Below are 26,448 nucleotides of genomic sequence, written 5' to 3' on the forward strand. Positions count from 1 at the left end.
TACTGAGTTTTGGCTTCATACTTTTCCGTTTGTTTTAAGCCAACAGGTTGAGCGAATGCAATTCTTACGGTCTCCAGGACCTCAGTATTTGTCACTACAGGTCAGCAGATGCATCCCTGCTGCCCTATTGGATGCACCTGTTGTTAGGGCTGCAGCCCTTGTGAAATGGAGGCGAGCCAGTAAGAATTGCTCCCTGTTTGTAGCTTGTGGGGATAAGGCTGGATTTCCAGATGCTCACACTGTCCTCCTGTTCACTGCCCCTTTTATCTGAGGGTGAATGCTCACAATGGACACCCCACAAGGGAGCTGTGGGAATTTATGTATAGATCAGGCTTCTTGAATATCCCACTGTTGTCCCCTCCCCCCATTGTTGGTACTTCTGTCCCCCTTTCTCCCCTCCCCTCTTCTCTTGGGCCCTCTGGAGACAAAAGAAATGGGATGAGGAGAGGATTTCCTTTTCTTTCAGATCTGCTGCTTGATTCCGCCCTCTTCCCCCCCACCCCAGACTCTGGGCCCCCAGATCGGATGGATGCTGATTTGTTAATGCAGGACCTTATGAGTTAGTTCTCGTGATCTTTCAGGAACCAAATAGCTACACTGTTGAGCTTTCATCGTTGAGGATGCTGTTTATGTTTTTTGTTTTCAGAGATTGATATTTCTGGTACAGAGTAGCTCTCCTTCAGATTTCTGGCAGACAGGCAGCACAAGAGTAGAATGTGATCTTTGGAGTTAAACTTGGGTTTAGAGCCATCCTGTTCACTTACTGGCTGGATGTTCCTGGGTATGGTATTTAACCTCTGTGGGCTGACTGCAGTTTCTTCTTCTGACAATGAAGGTGGTTATAAAAATGAAATGAATATGTGAATATAAGGAGGCACAAAAGAAGGAATACCCGTTATTCTACATATTGAGTAGTGTTTGCTAGGTCTGTGGAATGAGCTGTATATCAGCCAACAAACATGAATTACAGACCTCCTCTCCACCTAGCCCTGTGGAGGATTATAAAAGGAAAGTAGTACGCCCAACAGACTTTGAGTTTTTGTGGAGAAACAGCTAACATGTATGAAGTATATAATTAGAAAACAGGCATGAGTTCTGTGGTACAGACTCATTTGGGGGAATTTCAGAGGCTGGAGTGATAAGGAAAGGCCTCAAAGATGAGGAGGAGGGAGGGTGGGTACAGGCCTGAAGAGAAGAAGGTGGGAACACTTGGTTCCAGTGTCCCAGACGCTCTCAGCTCCTCCTTTGTTAGAACCTGGTGAAGAACCTTTGACCCTGTGGTGAGCTCTCAACCATGCAGGACAGCTTGTCCTGAGATTTATTTTGGGGGTGTTTTCCCTCTGCTGCCCATAATATTCCTGGAACAATTTTGTTTTCACTTTATACTGGATCAAAAATTATGTGAGGCAAAAATCTATAGCCAGAGTGAAAGCCCATCCCATGAAGACTTTTGGGTTCGCGGGGCTCTGTGTTCTTTCCTCATGCTTCATGTCTGTCAGTCCACCTGACACCTGCATTAGAGTGAGGTGGACGCCCTCGTCTAAGAGGCCAAGGCATTGGTGGCCAAACCGGGAACAGCCAGTTATTATCACTCCACCCTGGTGGGGGATAGCGATGGGGTGGGAAGGCCTGACCTCGGCCAGAGAAATGGATGCATGTTGGTTCTATCATCTGTCCCACCAGGTTCTCTGAAGTCCTTGAAGGCTGGCCTCTTTAGTCTGAGGGTTCCCTGGGGAGCAGGGGTGAGTGTTCCTTATCTGGCCTGACTCTGTGATCACTGCCATCTGTCTGCTGCCAGGGCCCCTGTGTACTTTATTTATTTATTTATTTTTTTTGCGGTACGCGGGCCTCTCACTGCCGTGGCCCCTCCCGTTGCGGAGCACAGGGCTCCGGACGCACAGGCTCAGCGGCCGTGGCTCACGGGCCCAGCCGCTCCGCGGCACGTGGGACCTTCCCGGACCGGGGCACGAACCCGCGTCCCCCGCATCGGCAGGCGGACTCTCAACCACTGCGCCACCAGGGAAGCCCTCCTGCGTACTTTATATCTGCCCACACAGCTTCCATCCGTCCCTGAAGTCCTAGACCCCATCCCACCTGATAGCTAGACTTGACACCTGTGGCTGACACTGTCTTCTGGGTCTGCCTTGACTCTGGAATGTACCATCTTTCACAGGAATTTTCACCCTGTGAACAGTTGGAGGCTCTGGCCATCTGCACTGACCCTGGCAGGAATGCTCTTCTCCTTTTTTAGGGCTGGACTAGGTAGAACGTCTCCTCAGGCTGTGTGACAAACCGGGAAGAGGCCGTGGTTTGGAGTCAGCTCCAGCGCCGTCCAGGTCTCTGCAAGGGCATATATAAATGGAGGGGGGAACCCCTTCTCTGCTTGCCTGAGGAGGCCATGGGTAGATGAACAAGTGCTTGGTAACGTTCATTGCGATGCAGTCATAAGGTGTGGTGGCTCGCTAGGCCTCGAGTTCCTGAGGGTAAAGGCCGTGGTTCATCTCTGTGTCCTTACTCTTAGACCTGTAAGTAGTTTTAGTACCTGGCACACCACAGGTGCCTGGACATCTGGGTTGAAGGCCTGGCTAGTGAGTGAGTGGGAGTGTTCAAGAAAGATCCTAAGGCATCTCCCATCTGCTGCTCCCAGAGAAGGTACTTTCCACTCATCTACCTCGTGGTTAGGCATAACTGTTCTATTTTTCTCCTAAACATTATGCACTTTTCCTGCAGAGTACTAAGCCTATTCAGAGAATGTGCCTAAAACAGACCTGTTTTTACCCTTCCTCATTATCCAGGTTAAGTTCTCATTCCATATTTTTGTTTTATTAGTGTCAACAGAGCATAGTCGCTTGGTTGGTAACCTTGTGGAAATGGATATGTTCAAGAAGAGGCAATAGGCTGTTTCAGTGTGCCTATAGCTTTCCTCTTATTACTACCGAAGCTTCTGTCTTCATCGTAGGGCCTCATGCTGGGCATGAGACAGTTAATGCAGTTGCTACTGATTTTACCCCATGGCGTTTCAACTGAAGTGTTTTAGGGAGTTCTCAGGCTTTTTGTTGTGATTGGGCAGTCACCTAGGGCACCAGCTGGTTGCAGATGACCTCGGCCACTCAGCCCCTCCTCTTGTGGTTACCCCCTCCTCTGGTTAATATCCCAGGCAGAGAGAATCCCTGGGTTTTACTTTCATATCGCTATTGCTCACGACCAGACCTTTGCTAGCTCACACTTGGACTATAAACTGGCTTCTCTGAGGCACAAATACATTTTACACTTGATTGCTTTGTTAATCTTAAAGCCCAGTCTGGCTGTGTCACTCCACCTTCAGAAACCTTCAGTGGCTCCCTGCTTCTCACAGAACAGCCTTAACCTGAAGCGCAAGGGCCTCTGTAATCTGACCTCCAAGGCAATGAGACTCATTAACTTACTGTCCCTGAACCCAGTTTCCTATCTCTTTGCCTTTATGAGTTTATTCTCTCCAGGAATATTCTTCACTTGCCTCTTTGTCTGACAAGTTCTTCTATCCTTAAATATTTGTTCAGGGAATGAATTAAGTTCCTAATACGTGTCAGGCACTGCCCCCAAATGGAGACTGCCTTTGACCTCCTGAGCTTCAAGTTCTCCTCCTCATTTGAACTTCTGTAGGAACCTTGAATTGGTCCCTGTAAAATTCTTTTGATGGTGACAAGTCATTTATTGTTATGGAAAGTTTACTTGTTTAGTTTTATTCATGCTAAAATTTTTATATCTACAACCACACTGGAAAAACTTCAAGGGAAAGACATGCCTAAAGCCTTTATCTCCTAATAGCAGTCTTCCAGAACCCACTAATAACAAAAATTCCTTTGGGAGCCTTGTTGGCAAAATAATCCATGCCTCCTAGTCCCCAGCCTAGACCTGGGTGCGGTCAGGGAATCTCTGTTTTTACAAAGCTCCTCAGGTGTTTCCATTGTGCGCCAGATTTGAGAATCAATCTTGGTTGCTTTTTCACTATGTAATTATTTCTTTGATTTGTGTATTAGGAAAGATTCTTCAAAATTAACAGAAACCAACTCAGGCTAGTTGAAGAGGAAAAAAAAAAGGTAATACTTGTATAGTGAAAGGAGATAACATTCCCATATTTTCTTGATTTCAAGTTACTGTAGGCTGTAAGATTCTTATCACTTTCTAGATTCTTAGGGGAAAAAACACACTTCCTTTAATATACACAATTTTAGAAAAATTTCTAAATTTCAATATGCTTTTATTCATATTCACTTTCTTCATCATTATCACAATCAGAGTATTCAGATCCTTCTGAATTGTGTTTGTCTATCAGAATTACACAAGACTTCAAGATAAAATGCTGTTTTTGATAATCTGTGCTCGTGATATTTGAATGTTTAGCCATCCTTGAATTCCTAAGGTAAATTCTTGAGTAAATACTTGGTCATGTATAGTTTTGGTAAACACCTTGTTGGCTTTGATTTTCTAATACTTTATTGGAAACTTTTTTTGCATTTATGGTCATAAGTGAGATAGAACTATTAACTGTCTTTGCTTTCCTTGGCTGATTTTGTGTGTGCCCACAATTTTGACATCTTCAGCCCCTTTAGGATCGACAGAATAATTCTAAGGAATACTAAAGTATATCAGAGTTTCATCTACATTTCATTTAGGTTAAACTTTGAGTTCTGGTTTATTTCTATAAGAAAATAATGTTGCTAAAAGTTAAATGTCTTCTTCTGAAAGTTAACTGGAAGCTTTGAAAAAACTATTGTTCAGTACCCAACTGATCATGTGTTGCACATGAATTAGTGACACCAACTTTTCCTATCTTTGAAAAGTCTATGCTTTATTCTGATACATGTGGCAGTTTCTATTGCCTTTTATTCCATTGCTTGACAAGTGGTAGGCATTGTTTTAGTTACACAATAACTTTTCTTTTCCATGCTGCATCATGGTGGAATCTTTTCTTTTTTTTAATTTTTAAAATTTTTGCCTGCATTGGATCTTCATTGCTGTGCATGGGCTTTCTCTAGTTGCGGCGAGTGGGGGCTACTCCTCATTGTGGTGCACAGGCTTCTCATTGCGGTGGCTTCTCTTGTTGCGGAGCCCAGGCTCTAGGCGCATGGGCTTCAGTAGTTGTGGCTCATGGGCTCTAGAGCGTAGGCTCAGTATTTGTGGCGCATCGGCTTTGTTGCTCCGCGGCATGTGGGATCTTCCCGGACCAGGGATCGGACCCATGTCTCCTGCATTGGCAGGCAGATTCTTAACCACTGTGCCACCAGGGAAGTCCCCAGAATCTTTTTTAAGACATTTTTTTCCTCATTAAAAAAAATTGAGGTATAATTTACCTATAATAAAATTAACTTATTTCAGTGTACAACTTTGCATTTTGACAAACATAGATAGTCATATAAGCATTACCACAATCAAGATACAGAATATTTCCCTCACTTCCAAAAATTGCCTTGGACACTTTAAAAACTTAAAAAAAAATAATTAGTTAATTTTGGGGGGCTGCATTGGGTCTTCATTGCTGCGCGCAGGCTTTCTCTCATTGCAGCGAGCAGGGGCTACTCTTCCTTGCGGTGCGTGGGCTTCTCATTGCATGGCATCTCCTGTCACAGAGCATGGGCTCTAGGTGCACAGGCTTTAGTAGCTGTGGCTTGCGTGCTGTAGAGTACAGTCTCAGTAGTTGTGGTGCACGGGTTTAGTCGCTCCATGGCATGTGGCATCTTCCTGGACCAGAGTTTGAACACGTGTCCCCTGATTTGGCAGGCGGATTCTTAACCACTGCGCTACCGGGGAAGCCCGCCTTGGGCACTTTATAGTCAACTCTTCTACCACCTGAAGACCCTAAGTGGGAATCACTGATCTGATTTCTGTACCTATGATTTTGCCTCTCTCAGAATGTCATATAGTACGTAGCCTTTTAAGTTTACCTTCTTTCATTTAGCACAGTGTGTTGGAGAGTTATCTGTGTTGTTGGGTATACCAGTAGGTCATTCCTTTATGCTACTGAGTGTTATTTCATTGTATGTATTTCTCTATTAGCCAGTTGAAGGACATTAGGGCTGTTTCCAGTTTGGGGTGATAATGAATAATTCACTATGAGTATTTGTGTACAGGTTTTTATGTGAACATAGATTTTCATTTCACTTGGGTAAATAGGAATGGGATTTCTGGGTGATATGGTGTATTATAATAAAATGGCAAACTGTTTTCCAAAGTGGCTCTACCATTTTGCATTCCCACTAGCAATGTACAAGGGTTATAGTTTCTACATCCTTGTCAGCATTTAGTATTGCCAGACTTTTAAAAATTTTTAGATATTCTAATAGGTATACTTTTATCATTGTGGTTTTAATTTGCATTTCCTTAATGACTAATAATGTTGAGCATCTTTGTTTCATTTTGATTGAGTTTTGAGATATAATTTTTCATTTTCTGGACATGAGTCCAGACATGTTTAGCAAATATTTTCTCATTGTCTATAGCTTGTCTTTTTATTCTCTTAACAAAGTCTATTTTTGCAGAGCAGAAGTTTTTAATTTTGCCGAGGTCCAATTTATCAATTGAAAAAATATATTCTTTTGGTGTTGTATCTAAGAATTACCTAATATGAAGTCATTAAGATTTTCTCCAGTACTTTCTTTAAGATGTCTTGTAGTTTTAGATTTTACATTTAGGTCTAATCCATTTTTAGTTATTTTTGTACATGGAGCAAGGTATAGATAGAGGTTCTTTTTGCATACAGACGTCCAGTTACTCTAGTACCATAGTGAAATGACTATCCTTCTCCTTGAAGGATTGAATTGCCTTTGTATCTTTGTTGGAAATCAGTTGAGAATTTATGTGTGTGTCTGTTTCTGACTATTCTGTTCCATTGGTTTATGTGTATATCCTTTCAGCAGTACCACACTGTCTTGATTATTGTAGGTTTATTTTAAGTTTTGAAATCAGGTAGTGTGAATCCTTCAACTTAGTTCTTCCTTTTCCAAATTGTTTTGACTGTTCTATATCTTTGCCTTTCATATATATTTTAAAATCATTTTGTTGGTTTCTGCATAAAATCCTGCTGGAAGTTTCATTAGTATTGTATTGAATCTATAGAATAGTTTAGGGAGAATTGACATGTTAACAATTTTGGGTCTTCTAATACATAAATAAACTCCATCTCTGCACTTATTGAGGTCTTTGATTTCTTCATCAGTGTTTTGTAGTTTTAGCATATTAAATATTGGACATATTTTGCTAGTCTAATAGCTATGTATTTCATATTTTTGGTGTAATTGTAAATGGCACTTTCAGTAAAATTCTGTTTTCTAGTTGTTCATTGCTAGTACAGTTGACCCTTGAATAACTTGGGGGTTAGGAGTACTGACCTTCCTTGCAGTTGAAAATTCATGTATAACTTAGAGTCAGTCCTCTGTATCTGGTTCCTCCTTATCTGAGGTTCTGCATCTGCAGATTCAACCAACCGAGGATCATGTAGTACTGTAGTGTTTACTATTGATAAAATTCATGTATAAGTGGACCCACTTAGTTTAAACCCATGCTGTTCAAGGGTCAACTGTAAATACAATTGATTATTATTTCAGTGGATTTTAAAAAGATTTAAATCAGAGGATAAAGTGTACCAAAATGTGTACCTATAGAATTTGGAAATTAATATAATTGGTATATAATTGTTTGAAGTTAACCAACACCATAAAAATATGTAATTTAGGAGGCTGAGCTATAGAACCAATTTTCAACCATCCTCTGCCTCTTAACTATTTCCCTGAGCTTTTCTCTTTCTAACAATTGATTTTTGTATCTTGTGACCTTTCTTATAAATTTATTTATTTATTTATTATTTTTGGCTTCATTGGGTCTTCTTTGCTGTGCGCAGGCTTTCTCTAGTTGCAGCAAACGGGGTCTGCTCTTGGTTGCGGTGAGTGAGCTTCTCTTTGCGTTGGCTTCTCTTGTTGTGGAGCATGGGCTCTAGGAATGGGAGCTCAGTAGTTGTGGCTCGTGGGCTCTAGAGCGCAGGCTCAGTAGTTGTGGTGCACGGGCTTAGTTGCTCCGTGGCATGTGAGATCTTCCCAGACCAGGGCTTGAACCCATGTACCCTGCATTGGCAGGCAGATTCTTAACCACTGTGCCACCACAGAAGTCCCTGTATCTTGTGACCTTTCTAAACTCACTAGTTCCAGTAGCTTTTTTTAAGATTCTTTGGGATTTTCTATGCAGGTAATATGTTATCTGTGAATAAAGACAGTTTTATTTTCAATCTAATTTATTTGACTTGTATTTATTTTTCTTGCCTTGTAGTGCTGGTTAGCATCTTCAGTATAATGTTAAAAAGGAGTGGTGAAAATAAACATCTTTGTTTTATTTCCAATCTTAGGTGGCAAGCATTCAGTCTCATACCATTATGTTTTATGCTAGCTGTGTGATTTTCATAGATATTCCTTATTAATGTAAGGAAGTTCCCTTCTACTCCTAGCTTGTTGAGATTTTTTAATTTGAATGGATAATGATTTTTTTCAAGTGCTCTTTGTAGATCTATTGAAATGATCATGTATATCTTTTTTTTGTCCAAGAGTTGGCAGATTTTTTCTTAAAGGGCAAGTGTCTTAGTCTGTTTAGAATGCTATAACAAAATACCACAGAATGGGTAACTTATAAACAACAGAAATTTATTGCTCACAGTTTGGGAGGCTGGTAAGTTCAAGATCAGAGTTCCAGCATGGTCAAGTTTTAGAGAGTGTCCTCTTCTGGTTCATAGCCAGCACTTTCTTCCTGTGTCCTCTACATGGTAGAATGGGTTAGGGATCTCTTTGGAGTCTCTTTTATAAGGGCACTAATCCTATTCATGAGAGCTCCATCCTTATGACTTAAGCACCTCCCAAAGGTCCCACCTTTTAATATCATCATCTTTGGGGGTTAGGATTTCAACGTATAAATTTTGGAAGGACACAAGCATTCAGATCATGGCAGCCAGAGAGTAAATATTATAGCCTTTGTGGGCCATAAGGTCTCTACTCGACTCTTACAAGGTCTCTAATCAATGACTCAGCTCTGCCATTGCAACATGAAACCAACCATAAACAATACATAAATGAATGGGCATGGCTGTGTTCCAATAGTTATTATTTACAGAGACAGGCTGCATAGTTTGCTGAACTCTGCTTTAGTCTGTTGATATGCTGAATTACATTAATTAATTTCTGTATGATTAACCAGCCTTACATTCCAGGAATAAACTCCACTTGGTCAAGATATATTATTAATCTTTTTGTATATTGCTGGGTTGAATTTACTAACATTTTATTGAGGTTTTTTGTGTGTGTGCATTTATACTTATGAAGGATATTGGGCTAGTTCTCTTCTTTAATGTCTTTGTCTGATTTTGGTGTCAGGGTATTGGTTACCTCATAAAAGGAGTTAGGAAGTGTTTCCTCCACTTCTGTTTCCTGGAAGAGTCGTATAGGGTAGCTATTGTTTATTCCTTAAATTTTTGGTAGAATTTTCCTGTGGAGCCATTTGAACCTGGTGTGTTTTCTGGGATGGTTTTTAACTGAAAACTGAATTATTTAATAAGTGTAGGGCTATCTAGGTCATTGTTTTTCCTTGAGTGATTTTTTTTAACATCTTTATTGGAGTATAATTGCTTTACAATTGTGTGTTAGTTTCTGCTTTATAACAAAGTGAATCAGCTATACATATACATATATCCCCATATCTCCTCCCTCTTGCATCTCCCTCCCACCCTCCCTATCCCACTCCTCTAGGTGGTCACAAAGCACTGAGCTGATCTCCCTGTGCTATGCGGCTGCTTTCCACTAGCTATCTATTTTACATTTGGCGGTATGTATAAGTCCATGCCTACTTGAGTGACTTTTGATAGTTTGTGCTTTGGGGGTAATTTGTTTCATCCAAAATGTAGAATTTATGGGCAAATATTGTTGATAATATTTGCTTATTATTCTTTTAATGTCTTTAGGGATAATAGTGATGTGTCTTCTTTCTTTCATTACTAATATTTGTAGTTTGTATCTTTTTTGCTCTCTGCCAGTCTGGCCAGAGTTTTGTCAACTTTATTGATATTTTCAAAGAACCAGCTTTTGGTTTCATTGATCATTCTCTGTTAATTTTCTGTTTTCAAGTTCATTGATTTCTTCTCTTTATTATTTGTTTTCTTCTGCTTGCTTTGGTTTAGTTGCTCTTCCTTTACTAGTTTGCTAAAGTGGAAGCTTAGATCATTGATTTGAGACCTCCAGAATTCTCCTTTTTGGGGGTAGTTGGGTTGGGAAAGTGAACATGGAGGTATAGAAGGAGTTTTTCTGCACCTACAAGCATTTATTATGAAAGCTTTAGTAAAAAGCCTGTGCCACATTCTTCCAGAGAGCCCTGAGGTTTTTACCTGTGAGTGGGACCAGTGGGAGGGAGGAGTGGAATTCGTACCTTGGACTGTTTTCCTTGTGGAAGGCAATGGCCTGGTCTTCCAGCCCTGAGAGTCTGGGACCCTAATGCTCACATCTGCTTCCCAACCTGGTCTGTAGAACAGAGAGTAGAGGGAGCTGGAGTTGCTGTAGTTTTATGGGTGAAAGGGCTCTCTCCCAATAATTTAGATCAAGGGTCAACAAACTTTTTCTGAAAAGAGCCAGTAGTAAAAATTTTCAACTTAGTAGGCTATATAATGTCTATCACAAGTATTCAACTTTGCCATTTTTTTGGTAGCATGAAAACAGCCATAGATAATATGTAAATGAATGGTCATGGCTGTGTTTCAATTAAACTTTATTTACAAAAACAGACAGTTTGGCCTATGGGGCATAGTTTGCCCACCCCTGTAGTCTGTTAATATGGTGAATTACACTGACTGATTTTCAAATGTTGAACCAGCCTTGCATCCCCAAGATAAGCTTCACTTAGTTTAGAGCATCTGGTTTGCACCTGTCTGTGTCTTTGTTTCTTAGCTTGTCACCAAGCTAGGAGCTTCTCAGGAGCAGGGTCATAGTATAGTACCACCTCTTATCTCCCATAAAGCATATAGTAGATGGTTAGTAAATATTTGTGGCTGATGGAAAGAACTGTGCATGTCCTTGGTGCCCCTGCTGACCTCCCTTTATGGTCCCCTCAGGGGCTCAGAGGAAATGGGGGCTGTGTGGAGGAGTTGGGCCCAAGTGCTGTCACTGCAGGCACAGGCTGATCTTTCATTTGGAAGTCTATTTTGGAAACATGACTTAAGTTTGGTCTGTGGGGCGCTGCTTTCTAATTACTCTCTCCTTTTCCTAAGAATTGTGGTTGACACAGGAAGTCAGGCATCCAGATGCCAGCCTAGTGCTGGTGTTCTGAAAGGGCTTGACTGACCCCTTTCCAGGGCCCTGGCCTTCTTTTATAGAGGGTGTGCCAGTGTGTGGGAGAGCCGGAGCAGGAGGTGGGGGCCTGTCTGGCTCCTGAATGTGAGCACGCCTGAACTTTGTGTCTCTGGCAGCTATGTGTTGACCACATAGTGCCATGGCAATTTGGTGCACCGGACAGATTTTGTATAGGCAGGTTGCAGAATCCATCTCAGCTACTTCTTCTCATTGACTGGGAGAGCAGATGTGTGATTGATGGGGAGGTCCGGGCTTTGCAGCTCACACACCTGGGTTTGAAGCCCAGCTCAGCAACTTATTAGATGGGTGAGCCTGGGAAATTATTTAACTACTCTGAACTTCCCTTCACTCATTTCTAAAATGAAGATGCTCGCAACCTCCCAGCGTTGTTGTGAGGGTTACATTAAACACCCCACCCCCTCTCCTGAGAGATGAGGGGGGACTCTAAAGGATATTAAGCAGGGAGTGGTGGGCAAAAGAAATGCAAAACAAGTTACAAACATGATGGGAAAATCCACTAGACATCTAGGGTATGGAGAGGGGTGTTAGTCACTTTCTCCCTTCTCAGGTATTTTTTGACTGAAGGCTGCCGAGGGGTGACTCAGGGGCTGAGTGTCTGATTTTGCTCTGGAGTAGGGAGGGGCTGACTGCCTGGTCTGGGTGGGGCCTTGGATTATTTGGTGCTTTTGCCTTATTCAGCCTGGTTCGCTGGGATGGGAACAGCGTCCTGGTACTGCGCCAGACCCTGGTGAGTGGAACCGATTGCATAATTGCCTGGCGTTTGACAGACCCCTAGGACCTGGAGACAGTAATAACCCTCCTTTATACATGTGTAGGCCCTCACTGTGGACAGAACACATTTGTACCATCCTTACTTCCCAGTGACGTGAGGGAGGGGTGAGGAGAGTTCTCCCCAAATGCCATCAGGACACCCCCACCTCTTTGTGTGCTCTGGGGTGTCTGCTTTCCTTTGCTGGCGTTCTAGACCCCTGAGTACAGTTTTTAGGGGATGAGACCCCTGTGTCTCCTGCCGGAAATCAGTGAATCAAGGAAACTGCTGCTTTCAGGCCCACCCTGCCCACCCTTTGGAGGAATCAGACCAGGGCTTTTACTAGAGAGCTCATAAAACTTTGAGGATTGGAAATTAAATAAAGTTCCAGTTTGGTCATCCTGAGATGATTTTATATTATCGTACCTCAAAACAACATTAACGTGTAACATCCCTGGTTAAAAAACAGTGTTAATCTTCTACTACATGAAAGATAAAATTCTAACTGTTCAACTCAGCATGCAAAGTAGGCTACAAGTGGACTCCCACTGCATGAGATATTCAGTTGTCATTGAGTCTGTAAGTACTTTTCATTTGGATAATGCTTTATAGTTTACTTAATGGTTCACACATTTTGCATTTAATTTTTTCAGTCTTATGATGTTATTCTTGTTCCTGTTTTATAGTTGAGGGCCTAAGGCTCAGGGAAGTTGAAAAGAACTTGTCCTATTTCACATGACCATGGTAAAGTCACTACTCTAACTAAGCAGAGGGCATAAAGTAGTGGTCACTTCCCACTTGCTAGCTGTGTGACCTTGAACAGTTTTATCTCTGAAAAAGGGATAACACAGCTTTGTCATAAGATTTTTGTGAGAGTGAAATAAGATAATCCATGCAAAACATTTGGTGTATTGTCTGCCATATAGTAAGGGCTCAGGAAATGTTAGGTATTATTATGACACTCTCTTTTAACTGTTCTGCAATTAATGTTTCCAGTTTTTATTTCACAATTATGAGTAACACTGCTATAATTATCTTTGTCCAAATCGTTTGTTTTTTTTTTCTGTTGTGTCATTTCCTTGGTATTCCAAAAACGGCATTACCAGGTTGAAAGGTATATTATGATCCTCTTTTTTTTTTTTTTTTTTTGCTTTTGTTCCGTATTACCAAAGAGCCTACTACTGGGATGATTTATGTTTAACAGGTCACTATTGGACCCGTGAGAGGGATCGGTCTTCTGTGGATGGTACTTCCCTGTGACCTCTCAGCCTGTCACAGGGACCATCAGTCGTTCTTAAGTAGGGTAGAAAGGCCAACAGATCCAAGACTGATTGGAGCCAAACCGTATAAAACAGGTTGTGCCCATAGCAAGACATAGACCAAGGTGGTCAGCAAATTGTACCCAAAACCCTAGGCATGACTGGCTTCTCACCTGCTTCCTGCAGGCTTCCTGGGTGGACTCAGTACATGTACTGTTGGTAGATATGAAGGATGAGGAGTGGTGAAGGGGGAGATGGGAGCTGCTTCTGAGCACCTGACCTGGAATTACAGGGAGAAGGCCTGTGTATGGGGACCACGGGTACCTTCAGACTCTTTATATATGCAAGGGTGCTAGTTTCTTAGGGCTGCTGTAACAAAACTACCACACGCTGGCTTAGAACAACAGAAATTTATTCTTTCACAGTCCGAGAGGCTAGAAGTCTGAAATTACTGTGTCAGCAGAGCCACACTCCCTTTGAAGGCTCTAAGAAAGACTGCTTCCTTGTCTCTATTAGCTTCTGGTGGGTTGCTGACAAATTGCTGGCATTCCTTGGCTTGCACATGCATCACTCTAATTTCTGCCTCCATCTGCATGTGGCTGTCTCTCTTCTGTGTCTCTGTGTATTGTGCATGTGTCCAAATTTCCCTCTATTGTAAGGACACCACTCATTTCATTTCCAAATAAGGTTATATTCACAGGTTGGATGGGGGGGGCGGTTAGGATTTCAACATGACTTTTTTTTTTGCTTTTATTTTTACTTACTTTTTTTGAATTTTTGAATTTTATTTTTTTATACAGCAGTTTCTTATTAGTTATCTATTTTATACATATTAGTGTATACATGTCAATCCCAATCTCCCAATTCATCACACCACCACCACCACCACCACCACTCCTACCGCTTTCCCCCCTTGGTGTCTATACATTTGTTCTCTACACCTGTGTCTCAATTTCTGCCTTGCAAACCAGTTCATCTGTACCATTTTTCTAGGTTCCACATATATGCATTATTATACGATATTTGTTTTTCTCTTTCTGACTTACTTCACTCTGTATGACAGTCTCTGGATTCATCCACGTCTGTACAAATGACCCAATTTTGTTCCTTTTTATGGTTGAGTAATATTCCATTGTATGTATGTGTGTGTATGTATGTATGTATATATATATATATATATATATATATATATATATACCACATCTTCTTTATCCATTCATCTGTCGATGGGCATTTATGTTGCTTCCGTGACCTGGCTATTGTAAATAGTGCTGCAATGAACATTGGGGTGCATGTGTCTTTTTGAATTATGGTTTTCTCTGGGTATATGCCCAGTAGTGGGATTTCTGGATCATGCAGTAATTCTATTTTTAGTTTTTTAAGGAACCTCCATACTGTTCTCCATAGTGGCTGTATCAATTTACATTCCCACCAACAGTGCAAGAGTGTTCCCTTTTCTCCACACCCTCTTCAGCATTTGTTGTTTGCAGATTTTCTGGTGATACCCATTCTAATTGGTGTGAGGTGCTACCTCATTGTAGTTTTGATTTGCATTTCTCTAATAATTAGTGACGTTGAGCAGCTTTTCATGTGCTTCTTGGCCATCTGTATGTGTTCTTTGGAGAAATGTCTATTTAGGTCTTGTGCGCATTTTGGATTGGGTTGTTTGTTTCTTTAATATTGAGCTGCATGAGCTGTTTAGATATTTTGGAGATTAATCCTTTGTCCGTTGATTCATTTGCAAATATTTTCTCCCATTGTGAGGGTTGTCTTTTCGTCTTTCTTGTAGTTTCCTTTGCTTTTCAAAAGGTTTTACATTTCATTAGGTCCCATTTTTAAATTTTTGTTTATTTTTGTTTTTATTTCCATTACTCTAGGAGGTGGATCAAAAAAGATCTTGCTGTGATTTATGTCAAAGAGTGTTCTTCCTATGTTTTCCTCTAAGAGTTTTATAGTATCTGGTCTTAGATTTAGGTCTCTATTCCATTTTGAGTTTATTTTTGTGGGTGGTGTTAGGGAGAGTTCTAATTTCATTCTTTTACATGTAGCTGTCCAGTTTTCCCAGCACCACTTATTGAAGAGACTGTCTTTTCTCCATTGTGTATCCTTGACTCCTTTCTCATAGATCAGTTGACCATAGGTGCGTGGGCTTATCTCTGGGCTTTCTATCCTGTTCCACTAATCTGTATTTCTGTTTTTGTGCCAGTATCGTACTGTCTTGATTACTGTAGCTTTGCAGTATAGTCTGAAGTCAGGGAGTCTGATCCTGCAGCTCCATTTTTTCCCCTGAAGACTGCTTTGGCTATTCAGGGTCTTTTGTGTCTCCATATAAATTTTAAGATTTTTTGTTCCAGTTCTGCAAAAAATGCCAGTGGTAATTTGATAGGGATTGCATTGAATCTGTAGATTGCTTTGGGTAGTATATTCATTTTCACAGTGCTGATTCTTCCAATCCAAGAACATGGTATATCTCTTCATCTGTGTCATCTTTGATTTCTTTCATCAGTGTCTTATAGTTTCCTGAGTATAGGTCTTTTACCACCTTAGGTAGGTTTATTCCTAGTTATTTTATTCTTTTTGTTGCAATGGTGAATGGGATTGTTTCCTTAATTTCTCTTTCTGATCTTTCGTTGTTAGTGTATAGGAATGCCAGAGATTTCTGTGCATTAATTTTGTATCCTGCAACTTTACCAAATTCATTGATCAGCTATAGTAGTTTTCTGGTGGCATCTTTAGGATTCTCTATGTATAGTATCATGTCATCTGCAAAGAGTGACAGTTTTACTTCTTTTACAATTTATATTCCTTTTATTTCTTTTTCTTCTCTAATAGCCATGGCTAGGACTTCCAAAGCTATGTTGAATAATAGTGACAAGAGTGGACATCCTTGTCTTGCTCCTGATCTGAGGAAATGGTTTCAGTTTTTCACCATTAAGAATGATGTTTGCTGTGGGTTTGTCATGTGTGGCCTTTTTTATGTTGGGGTAAGTTCCCTTTATGCCCACACTCTGAATAGTTTTTATCATAAATGGGTGCTGAATTTTGTCAAAATCTTTTTCTGCATCTATTGAGATGATCATATGGTTTTTACTCTTCAATTTGTTAATATGGTGTATCACATTGATTGATTTGCATATATTGAAGAATCCTTGCATCCCTGGGATAAATCCCACTTGATCATGGTGTAGGATCTTTTTAATGTGTTGTTGGATTCTGTTTGCTAGTATTTTGTTGAGGATTTTTGCATCTATATTCATCAGTGATATTGGTCTGTCATTTTCTTTTTTTGTAGTATCTTTGTCTGGTTTTGGTATCAGGATGATGGTGACCTTGTAGAATGAGTTTGGGAGTGTTCCTTCTGCAGTTTTTTGGAAGAGTTTGAAAAGGATGGGTGTTAGCTCTTGTCTAAATGTTTGATAGAATTCACCTGTGAAGCCATCTGGTCCTGGACTTTTGTTTGTTGGAAGATTTTTAGTCACAGTTTCAATTTCATTACTTGTGACTGGTCTGTGCATATTTTCTATTTCTTCCTAGTTCAGTCTTAGAAGGTTATACCGTTCTAAGAATTTGTCCATTTCTTCCAGATTGTCCATTTTATTGGCATAAAGTTGCTTTTAATACTCTCTTATGATGCTTTGTATTTCTGCAGTGTCTGTTGTAACTTCTCCTTTTCATTTTTAATTTTATTGATTTGAGTACTCTCCCTTTTTTTCTTGTTGAGAATGGATAAAGGTTTATCAATTTTGTTTATCTTCTCAAAGAACCAGCTTTTCATTTTATTGATCTTTGCTATTGTTTTCTTTGTTTGTATTTCATTTATTTCTGCTCTGATCTTTATGATTTCTTTCCTTCTACTAACTTTGGGTTTTGCTTGTTCTTCTTTCTCTAGTTCATTTAGGTGTAAGGTTAGATTGTTTATTTTAGAGTTTTCTTGTTTCTTGAGGTAAGCTTGTATTGCTATAAACTTCCCTCTTAGAAGTGCTTTTGCTGCATTCCATAGGTTTTGGATCATTGTGTTTTCATTGTCATTTGTCTCTAGGTATTTTTTGATTTCCTCTTTGATTTCTTCAGTGATCTCTTGGTTATTTAGTAACATATTGTTTAGCCTCCATGGGTTTGTGTTTTTTACGTTTTTTTCCCCCTGTAATTGACTTGTAATCTCATAGCGTTGTGGTCAGAAAAGATGCTTGATATGATTTCAATTTTATTAAATTTACCGAGGCTTGACTTGTGACCCAGGATGTGATCTCTCCTGGAGAATGTTCCATGTGCACTTGAGAAGAAAGTGTAATCTGCTTTTTTTGGATGGAATGTCCTATAAATATCAATTAAATCTATCTGGTCTGTTGTGTCATTTAAAGCCTGTGTTTCCTTATTAATTTTCTGTGTGGATGATCTGTCCGTGGTGTAAGTGAGGTGTTAAAGTCTCCCACTATTATTGTGTTACTGTCAATTTCCTCTTTTATAGCTGTTAGGAGTTGCCTTATGTATTGAGGTGCTCCTATGTTGGGTGCATATATATTTACAATTGTTATATCTTCTTCTTGGATTGATCCCTTGATCATTATGTAGTGTTCTTCCTTGTCTCTTGTAACATTCTTTATTTTAAAGTCTATTTTATCTGATATGAATATTGCTACTCCAGCTTTCTTTTGATTTCCATTTGCATGGAATATCTTTTTCCATCCTGTCACTTTCAGTCTGTATGTGTCCCTAGGTCTGAAGTGGGTCTCCTGTAGGCAGCATATATATGGTCTTGTTTTTGTATCCATTCAGCAAACCTGTGTCTTTTGGTTGGAGCATTTAATACATTCACCTTTAAGGTAATTATCGATATGTATGCTCCTTTTACCATTTTCTTAATTGTTATGGGTTTGTTTTTGTAGGTTCTTTTCTTCTCTTATGTTTCCCTCTTAGAAAAGTTCCTTTAGCATTTGTTGTAGAGCTGGTTTGGTGGTGCTGAATTCTCTTAGCTTTTGCTTGTCTGTAAAGCTTTTGATTTCTCCATCGAATCTGAATGAGATCCTTGCTGGGTAGAGTAATCTTGGTTGTAGTTTCTTCCCTTTCATCACTTTAAATGTATCGTGCCAATCTCTTCTGGCTTGTAGAGTTTCTGCTGAGAAATCAGCTGTTAACCTTATGGGAGTTCCCTTGTATGTTATTTGTCATCTTTCCCTTGTTGCTTTAAATAATTTTTCTTTGTCTTTAATTTTTGTCAGTTTGATTACTATGTTTCTTGGTGTGTTTCTCTTTGGGTTTACCCTGCCTGGGACTCTCTGAGCTTCCTGGACTTGATTGACTATTCCCTTTCCCATATTTGGGAAGTTTTCAACTATGATCTCTTCAAATATTTTCTCGGGTCCTTTCTCTTTCTCTCCTCCTTCTGGGACCCCCGTAATGCGAATGTTGTTGCATTTAATGTTGTCCCAGAAGTCTCTTAAGCTGTCTTCATTTCTTTTGATTCTTTTTTCTTTATTCTGTTTTGTGGCAGTGAATTCCACTGTTCTGTCTTCCAGGTCACTTATGCGTTCTAATGCCTCAGTTATTCTGCTATTGATTCCTTCTAGTGTATTTTTCATTTCAGTTATTGTATTGTTCATATCTGTTTGTTTGTTGTTTAATTTTTCTAGGTGTTTGTTCTTTAATTCTTCTAGGTCTTTGTTAAACATTTCTTGCATCTTCTCGATCTTTGCCTCCATTCTTTTTCCGAGGTCCTGGATCATCTTCACTATCATTATTCTGAATTCTTTTTCTGGAAGGTTGCCTATCTCCACTTCATTTGGTGTTTTTCTGGGATTTTATCTTGTTCCTTCATGTGGTACAAATTCCTCTGCCTTTTCATTTTGTCTATCTTTCTGTGAATGTGGTTTTCCTTGCATAGGATGCAGAATTATAGTTCTTCTTGCTTCTGCTGTCTGCCGTCTGGTGGATGAGGCTATCTAAGAGGCTTGTGCAAGCTTCCTAGTGGGAGGGACTGATGGTGGGTAGAGCTGGGTGTTGCTCTCTCCGCACAGCTCAGTAAAAGTTTAATCTGCTTGTCTGCTGATAGGTGGGGCTGGGTTTCTTCCATGTTTTTTGTTTGGCCTGAGGTGACCCAGCACTGGAGCGTACCAGGCTCTTTGGTGGGGCTAATGTTGGACTATGGGAGGGCTCATGCCAAGGAGTACTTCCCGGAACTTTTGCTGCCAGTGTTCTTGTCCTCATGGTGAGCCATAGCCACCCCCCACCTCTGCAGGAGACCCTCCAACAGTAGCAGGTAAGTCTGGTTCCATCTCCTATGGGGTCACTGCTCCTTCCCCTGGGTCCTGATGCACACACTACTTTGTGTGTGCCCTCCAAGAGTGGAGTCTCTCTTTCCCCCAGTCTTGTCAAAGTCCTGCAGTCAAATCCCACTAGCCTTCAAAGTCTCTAGGATTTCCTCCTCCCATTACCAGACCCCCAGGTTCGGAAGCCTGATGTGGGGCTTAGAACCTTCACTCCAGTGGGTGCACTTCTGTGGTATAAATGTTCTCAGTTTGTGAGTCACCCACCCAGCAGTTATGGGATTTGATTTTATTGTGATTGTGCCCCTCCTACCATCTCATTGCGGCTTCTCCTTTGTGTTTGGATCTGTGTTATCTTTTTTGGCGAGTTCCAGTGTCTTCCTGTCGATGATTGTTCAGCAGTTAGTTGTGATTCCGGTGCTCTTGCAAGAGGGAATGAGCGCATGTCCTTCTACTCCACCATCTTGAACCAGTCTCTCAACATGACTTTTTGGAGGACCCAGTTCAACCCCCAACAGAGCAGCTAAGAAGAGAAAGTGGAAGATGTCCATTTTCTGTGTCACTGACTGCATTGTGGAGGGGCTGTTGATGGAGGTGTTATAGGCATTGGTAGCGCTATTGGTGGGAATGTTGGCAGTTGTCTAGGGCCAGTGCTGGTTCTAATCTTGGACTCCCTTACCCACCCACCCTGGGGACTGGTCTCAGACTATGTCAGTGACAGATGGGGAGGATCAGGTGCAACTGGCTGGGGTGATGCAACCAAGGGAGAAAGAGCTTAGTTACCAAGGGAGAATCGTTTTCCAGTAATCAGTGGAGAGTAGGAGCAAGAGCACAGGGCTGGGCAGACATGCATGTCTTAGGTTAAGTCTTAGGCCAGCTGGAACATCACGGCTTCAGTTTCTCCACTGAAAGGTGAGGGGGTGAGAATGGATGGCTTCTGAGGGCCCTTCCTGCTTTGGCATCACATAATTCTTATTTGAGAGTTGTGTTGGAGAAGCTCCTTGACCCTGTGGATTTTTGTGAGGTCTGTCTAGCTGATAGGGTTCATGAGCAAGTGACATGGGAAGGGTGCTTAGAAGAAGACAGCCATGGGGGCCTGGTATTCCCATCCCAACACTTTCCAACAGGGCTTTGTTCGAGTCACCTTCTCCATGAGGCCTTTCCTGGCCACCCTCTCTAAAATATTGATCCCACACCTGATATTTCATAGCCCCTCTCCCGGCTTTATTTTCTCTCCTTATATTTAATCCCTATCCAACATGGTTTATATTTTCCTTACTTGTCTCACTTACTGTCTGTTTCTCCACTAGGTGGTAAGCTCCTGGAGGGCAGGGATTTTTATCTAATACTAAGCAGTAACTGTCCCATCTAGGCAATTAATACATTATTTGTTGAATGTTGAGTAATTGAAGGTATTATAAACTTGATAAATGGGGTAAAATTTTTAAAGGGATGTTCCAGTTATAATCTTTGGGTGTGTCACTCTTTGTTGGCTTCAGGGCCCCGGCTTAACTGCCCAGGGCCCTGCCATGAGTAGCACTTGTTTTTGAAGGGATTGTTCCAGTTATCCATTGCTTGTAACAAAACACCCCCAGACATAGCAGCATAAAACAACATTATTATGCTCAGCATAGTACTACTAATAAATATTATTCTTTATTATGCTCAGGAGTTCTGCGGGTCAGGAATTTGAACAGGACATGGTGGGGATGTTTTCTGAAGACCTGGATGGCTCAGATGACTCAAATGGTTAAGAGCTGGAATTACTGGAGGCTTCTTTACTTACAGTCTGGTGCCTAGGCTGAGATGACTTGAAGGCTGGGGTCAGCTGGGGCCCATGTAGCCAGAGTGCCTACAAGTGGCCTCTGTGTGTGGCTTGGGCTTCTTCACAATATGGTGGCTGGGTTCCAAGAGGGAGTGTCCCCAGGAGCCTTTGGAGAATAAACATTCCATGAGAGCCAGGTGGAAGCTGCCTGGTCTTCTATTACCTAACCTGAGAAGTCACACAGTATCACTTTTCCTGTACTCTATTGGTCAAGACAGTCCCAAGCCTGCTCAGATTCAAGGGGGGAGGGAACACAGATTCTCTCCTATCTCAGTGGGAGGAGTGTCAAAGATTTTGAGGCCATGCTTTGAAACTGCCACAGGGATCCCCATACACTTTCACCAGACTCAATCTGGAGTGAACCTTGAATGAGATTCTGGTACTACCACCTTCAAGATAGGACTTACTATGAATTATGACTATTCTTCAATCTTACTGTCACTAATTGCCTTTCTTCAGGCTGGGGTCCTGTCACTTTACCTCCTTTGCAGCCTCTAGCAGATTATCTGGCACATAGTAAGTACTTCGCAAGTGAGTTAGAGAGTATATGAATGAACGAACAAGTGAATAAAGGGAGTAGGTGCTTTCTGTGCTGGCATAATACTGCTGAGTCTCTTTAGGAGGCCTTGAAACTCATACCTGTCAAGGCCAAAGTTTTCTGACTAGCTTCTGTTCATGTGCTGAACTGCTGAGACCTGTAGCTGGGCCCCTGGACACCCAGGAATAGATTCCCGTAGAGGAGGCAAGGGTGTTGGGATAGGAAGTGTGTGTTGTGTTAGGGGATAAGTAGTTATCTCGTTTGACTGTAGCCAAGAATTTCTGTATTTCCATAGGGCAATCATATTGATAGAATGAGGCCGGAATGCAAGGGCCTTGTTGCAGGCTGAGAGTCTTGAGATTGTTAATGGAGAGTCGTGAAAAGTTGCTGAGCAGCAGCGTTCACATAATAAGAGCTGTGAGTGAGAAGATTGACATTCAGGATGGATTGGAGTGAGGGAACACCAGCATTAGGGAGGGCAGTAGGTCTGCAATCCAGATATGAGTCCATGGCTTGGACCTGGCTGGAGATTGCAGAAGAGCCAGCAAAGAGAGGAATGTGAGTGACATAAAGGTAGCAGGTGTTGGAGACCATGTGAGTGCTGACAGGAAAGAGGGTAAAAGATGGTATAGCAATCTTATATTGTAGGTACTATTTTCTGTTATTTCGTTATGAAAAGTTTCAAATATGCAGCAAAATTGAAACAAATGTACAGTGAATACCTATATACTCTCCACCTAGATTCTAAAATTAACATGTGTTTGCTTTGTCACGAATCTATCTATCCCTCTGTTATCCATCCGACCTTCTTGTTTTTGTGATGCATTTCAAATTAGGTTGCAGACATTAGTATATTTTCCCCTAAATACTTAAGCACACGTGCTATTAATTAGAGTTCAATAGTTTTTTACATTACTTTCCTTTTGAGAAAAATTTACATATGTGAAATGCACAAATCTTAAGTGTACCATTGTCTGACTTTTGACAAAAGCACGCAACTGTGCAACCCAAGTCCCTTTCAAGATTTGGACATTACCAGCATCCCAGAAAATTCCTTCATGTTCCTTCTCAATCACTCCCTGTCCCCACTCTTCAGAGGCAACCACTGTTCTGATTTTTATTTTTATTTTATTTTATTTTTTTACATCTTTACTGGAGTATAATTGCTTTACAATGGTGTGTTAGTTTCTGCTTTATAACAAAGTGAATCAATTATACATATACACATATTCCCATATCTCTTCCCTCTTGTGTCTCCCTCCCTCCCACCTTCCCTATCCCACCCCTCTAGGTGGTCACAAAGCACCGAGCTTATCTCCCTGTGCTATGTGGCTGCTTCCCACTAGCTATCTATTTTATGTTTGGTAGTGTATATATGTCCATGCCACTCTCTCACTTTGTCACAGCTTACCCTTCCCCCTCCCCATATCCTCAAGTCCATTCTCTAGTAGGTCTGTGTCTTTATTCCCATCTTACTCCTAGGTTCTTCATGACATTTTTTTTTCTTAGATTCCATATATATGTGTTAGCATACGGTATTTGTTTTTCTCCTTCTGACTTACTTCACTCTGTATGACAGACTCCAGGTCTATCCACCTCATTACAAATAACTCAGTTTCATTTCTTTTTATGACTGAGTAATATTCCATTGTATATATGTGCCACATCTTCTTTATCCATTCATCCAATGATGGACACTTAGGTTGCTTCCATGTCCTGGCTATTGTAAATAGAGCTGCAATGAACATTTTGGTACATGACTCTTTTTTGAATTATGGTTTTCTCAGGGTATATGCCCAGTAGTGGGATTGCTGGGTCATATGGTAGTTCTATTTGTAGTTTTTTAAGGAACCTCCATACTGTTCTCCATAGTGGCTGTACCAATTCACATTCCCACAAGCAGTGAAAGAGTGTTCCCTTTTCTCCATCCCCTCTCCAGCATTTATTGTTTCTAGATGTTTTGACGATGGCCATTCTGACTGGTGTGAGATGATATCTCATTGTAGTTTTGATTTGCATTTCTCGAATGATGAATGATGTGGAGCATTCTTTCATGTGTTTGTTGGCAATCTGTATATCTTCTTTGGAGAAATGTCTATTTAGGTCTTCTGCCCATTTTTGGATTGGGTTGTTTGGTTTTTTGTTACGGAGCTGCATGAGCTGCTTGTAAATTTTGGAGATTAATCCTTTGTCAGTTGCTTCATTTGCAAATATTTTCTCCCATTCTGAGGGTTGTCTTTTGGTCTTGTTTATGGTTTCCTTTGCTGTGCAAAAGCTTTTAAGTTTCATTAGGTCCCATTTGTTTATTTTTGTTTTTATTTCCATTTTTCTAGGAGATGGGTCAAAAAGGATCTTGCTGTGATTTATGTCATAGAGTGTTCTGCCTCTGTTTTCCTCTAAGAGTTTGATAGTGTCTGGCCTTACACTTAGGTCTTTAATCCATTTTGAGCTTATTTTTGTGTATGGTGTTAGGGAGTGTTCTAATCTCATACTTTTATATGTACCAGTCCAGTTTTCCCAGCACCACTTATTGAAGAGGCTGTCCTTTCTCCACTGTACATTCCTGCCTCCTTTATCAAATATAAGGTGACCATATGTGCATGGGTTTATCTCTGGGCTTTCTATCGTGTTCCATTGATCTATATTTCTGGTTTTGTGCCAGTATCATACTGTCTTGATTATTGTAGCTTTGTAGTATAGTCTGAAGTCAAGGAGCCAGATTCCTCCAGCTCCATTTTTCATTCTCAAGATTGCTTTGGCTATTCGGGGTCTTTTGTGTTTCCATACAAATTGTGAAATTTTTTGTTCTAGTTCTGTGAAAAATGCCAGTGGTAGTTTGATAGGGATTGCATTGAATCTGTAGATTGCTTTGGGTAGTAGAGTCATTTTCACAATGTTGATTCTTCCAATCCAAGAACATGGTATATCTCTCCATCTGTTTGTATCATCTTTAATTTCTTTCATCAGTGTCTTATAATTTTCTGCATACAAGTCTTTTGTCTCCTTAGGTAGGTTTATTCCTAGATATTTTATTCTTTTTCTTGCAATGGTAAATGGGAGTGTTTTCTTAATTTCACTTTCAGATTTTTCATCATTAGTGTATAGGAATGCCAGAGATTTCTATGCATTAATTTTGTATCCTGCTACTTTACCAAGTTCATTGATTAGCTCTAGTAGTTTTCTGGTAGCATCTTTAGGCTTCTCTATGTATAGTATCATGTCATCTGCAAACAGTAACAGCTTTACTTCTTCTTTTTGGATTTGGATTCCTTTTATTTCCTTTTCTTCTCTGATTGCTGTGGCTAAAACTTCCAAGACTATGCTGAATAAGAGTGGTGAGAGTGGGCAACCTTGTCTTGTTCCTGATCTTAGTGGAAATGGTTTCAGTTTTTTACCATTGAGGATGATGTTGGCTGTGGGTTTGTCATATATGGCCTTTATTATGTTGAGGAAAGTTCCCTCTGTGCCTACTTTCTGCAGGGTTTTTATCATAGATGGGTGTTGAATTTTGTCAAAAGCTTTCTCTGCATCTATTGAGATGATCATATGGTTTTTCTCCTTCAATTTGTTAATCTGGTGTATCACATTGATTGATTTGCATATATTGAAGAATTCTTGCATTCTTGGAATAAACCTCACTTGATCATGGTGTATAATCCTTTTAATGTTCTGTTGGGTTCTGTTTGCTAGTATTTTGTTGAGGATTTTTGCATCTATGTTCATCAGTGATATTGGCCTGTAGTTTTCTTTCTTTGTGACATCCTTGTCTGGTTTTGGTATCAGGGTGATGGTGGCCTCATAGAATGAGTTTGGGAGTGTTCCTCCCTCAATTATATTTTGGAAGAGTTTGAGAAGGATAGGTGTTAGCGCTTCTCTAAATGTTTGATAGAATTCACCTGTGAAGCCATCTGGTCCTGGGCTTTTGTTGTTGGAAGATTTTTAATCACAGTTTCAATTTCAGTGCTTGTGATTGGTCTGTTCATAATTTCTCTTTCTTCCTGATTCAGTCTTTGCAGGTTGTGCATTTCTAAGAATTTGTCCATTTCTTCCCGGTTGTCCATTTTATTGGCATAGAGTTGTTTGTAGTAATCTCTCATGATCTTTTGTATTTCTGCAGTGTCCGTTGTTACTTCTCCTTTTTCATTTCTAATTCTATTGATTTCAGTCTTCTCCCTTTTTTTCATGGTGAGTCTGGCTAATGGTTTATCTGTTTTGTTTATATTCTCAAAGAACCAGCTTTTAGTTTTATTGATCTTTGCTATCATTTCCTTCATTTCTTTTCATTTATTTCTGATCCAATCTTTATGATTTCTTTCCTTCTGCTAACTTCGGGGTTTTTTTGTTCTTCTTTCTCTAATTGCTTTAAGTGCAAGGTTAGCTTGTTTATTTGAGTTGTTTCCTGTTTCTTAAGGTAGGATTGTATTCCTATAAACTTCCCTCTTA

At 40.5% G+C, this 26,448-nt stretch overlaps 1 protein-coding gene across 7 annotated transcripts in view; it reads left to right on the forward strand.

Annotated features, from left to right (window-relative positions):
• MYLK (myosin light chain kinase) overlaps positions 1-26,448 on the forward strand; it is a 281,962-nt gene that overhangs the window by 3,462 nt on the left and 252,052 nt on the right. The gene's annotated exons all lie outside the window — the stretch shown is intronic.

This window comes from Kogia breviceps, chromosome 5, assembly GCF_026419965.1.
Source record: "Kogia breviceps isolate mKogBre1 chromosome 5, mKogBre1 haplotype 1, whole genome shotgun sequence".
NCBI classification, from domain to species: Eukaryota; Metazoa; Chordata; class Mammalia; order Artiodactyla; family Physeteridae; genus Kogia; species Kogia breviceps.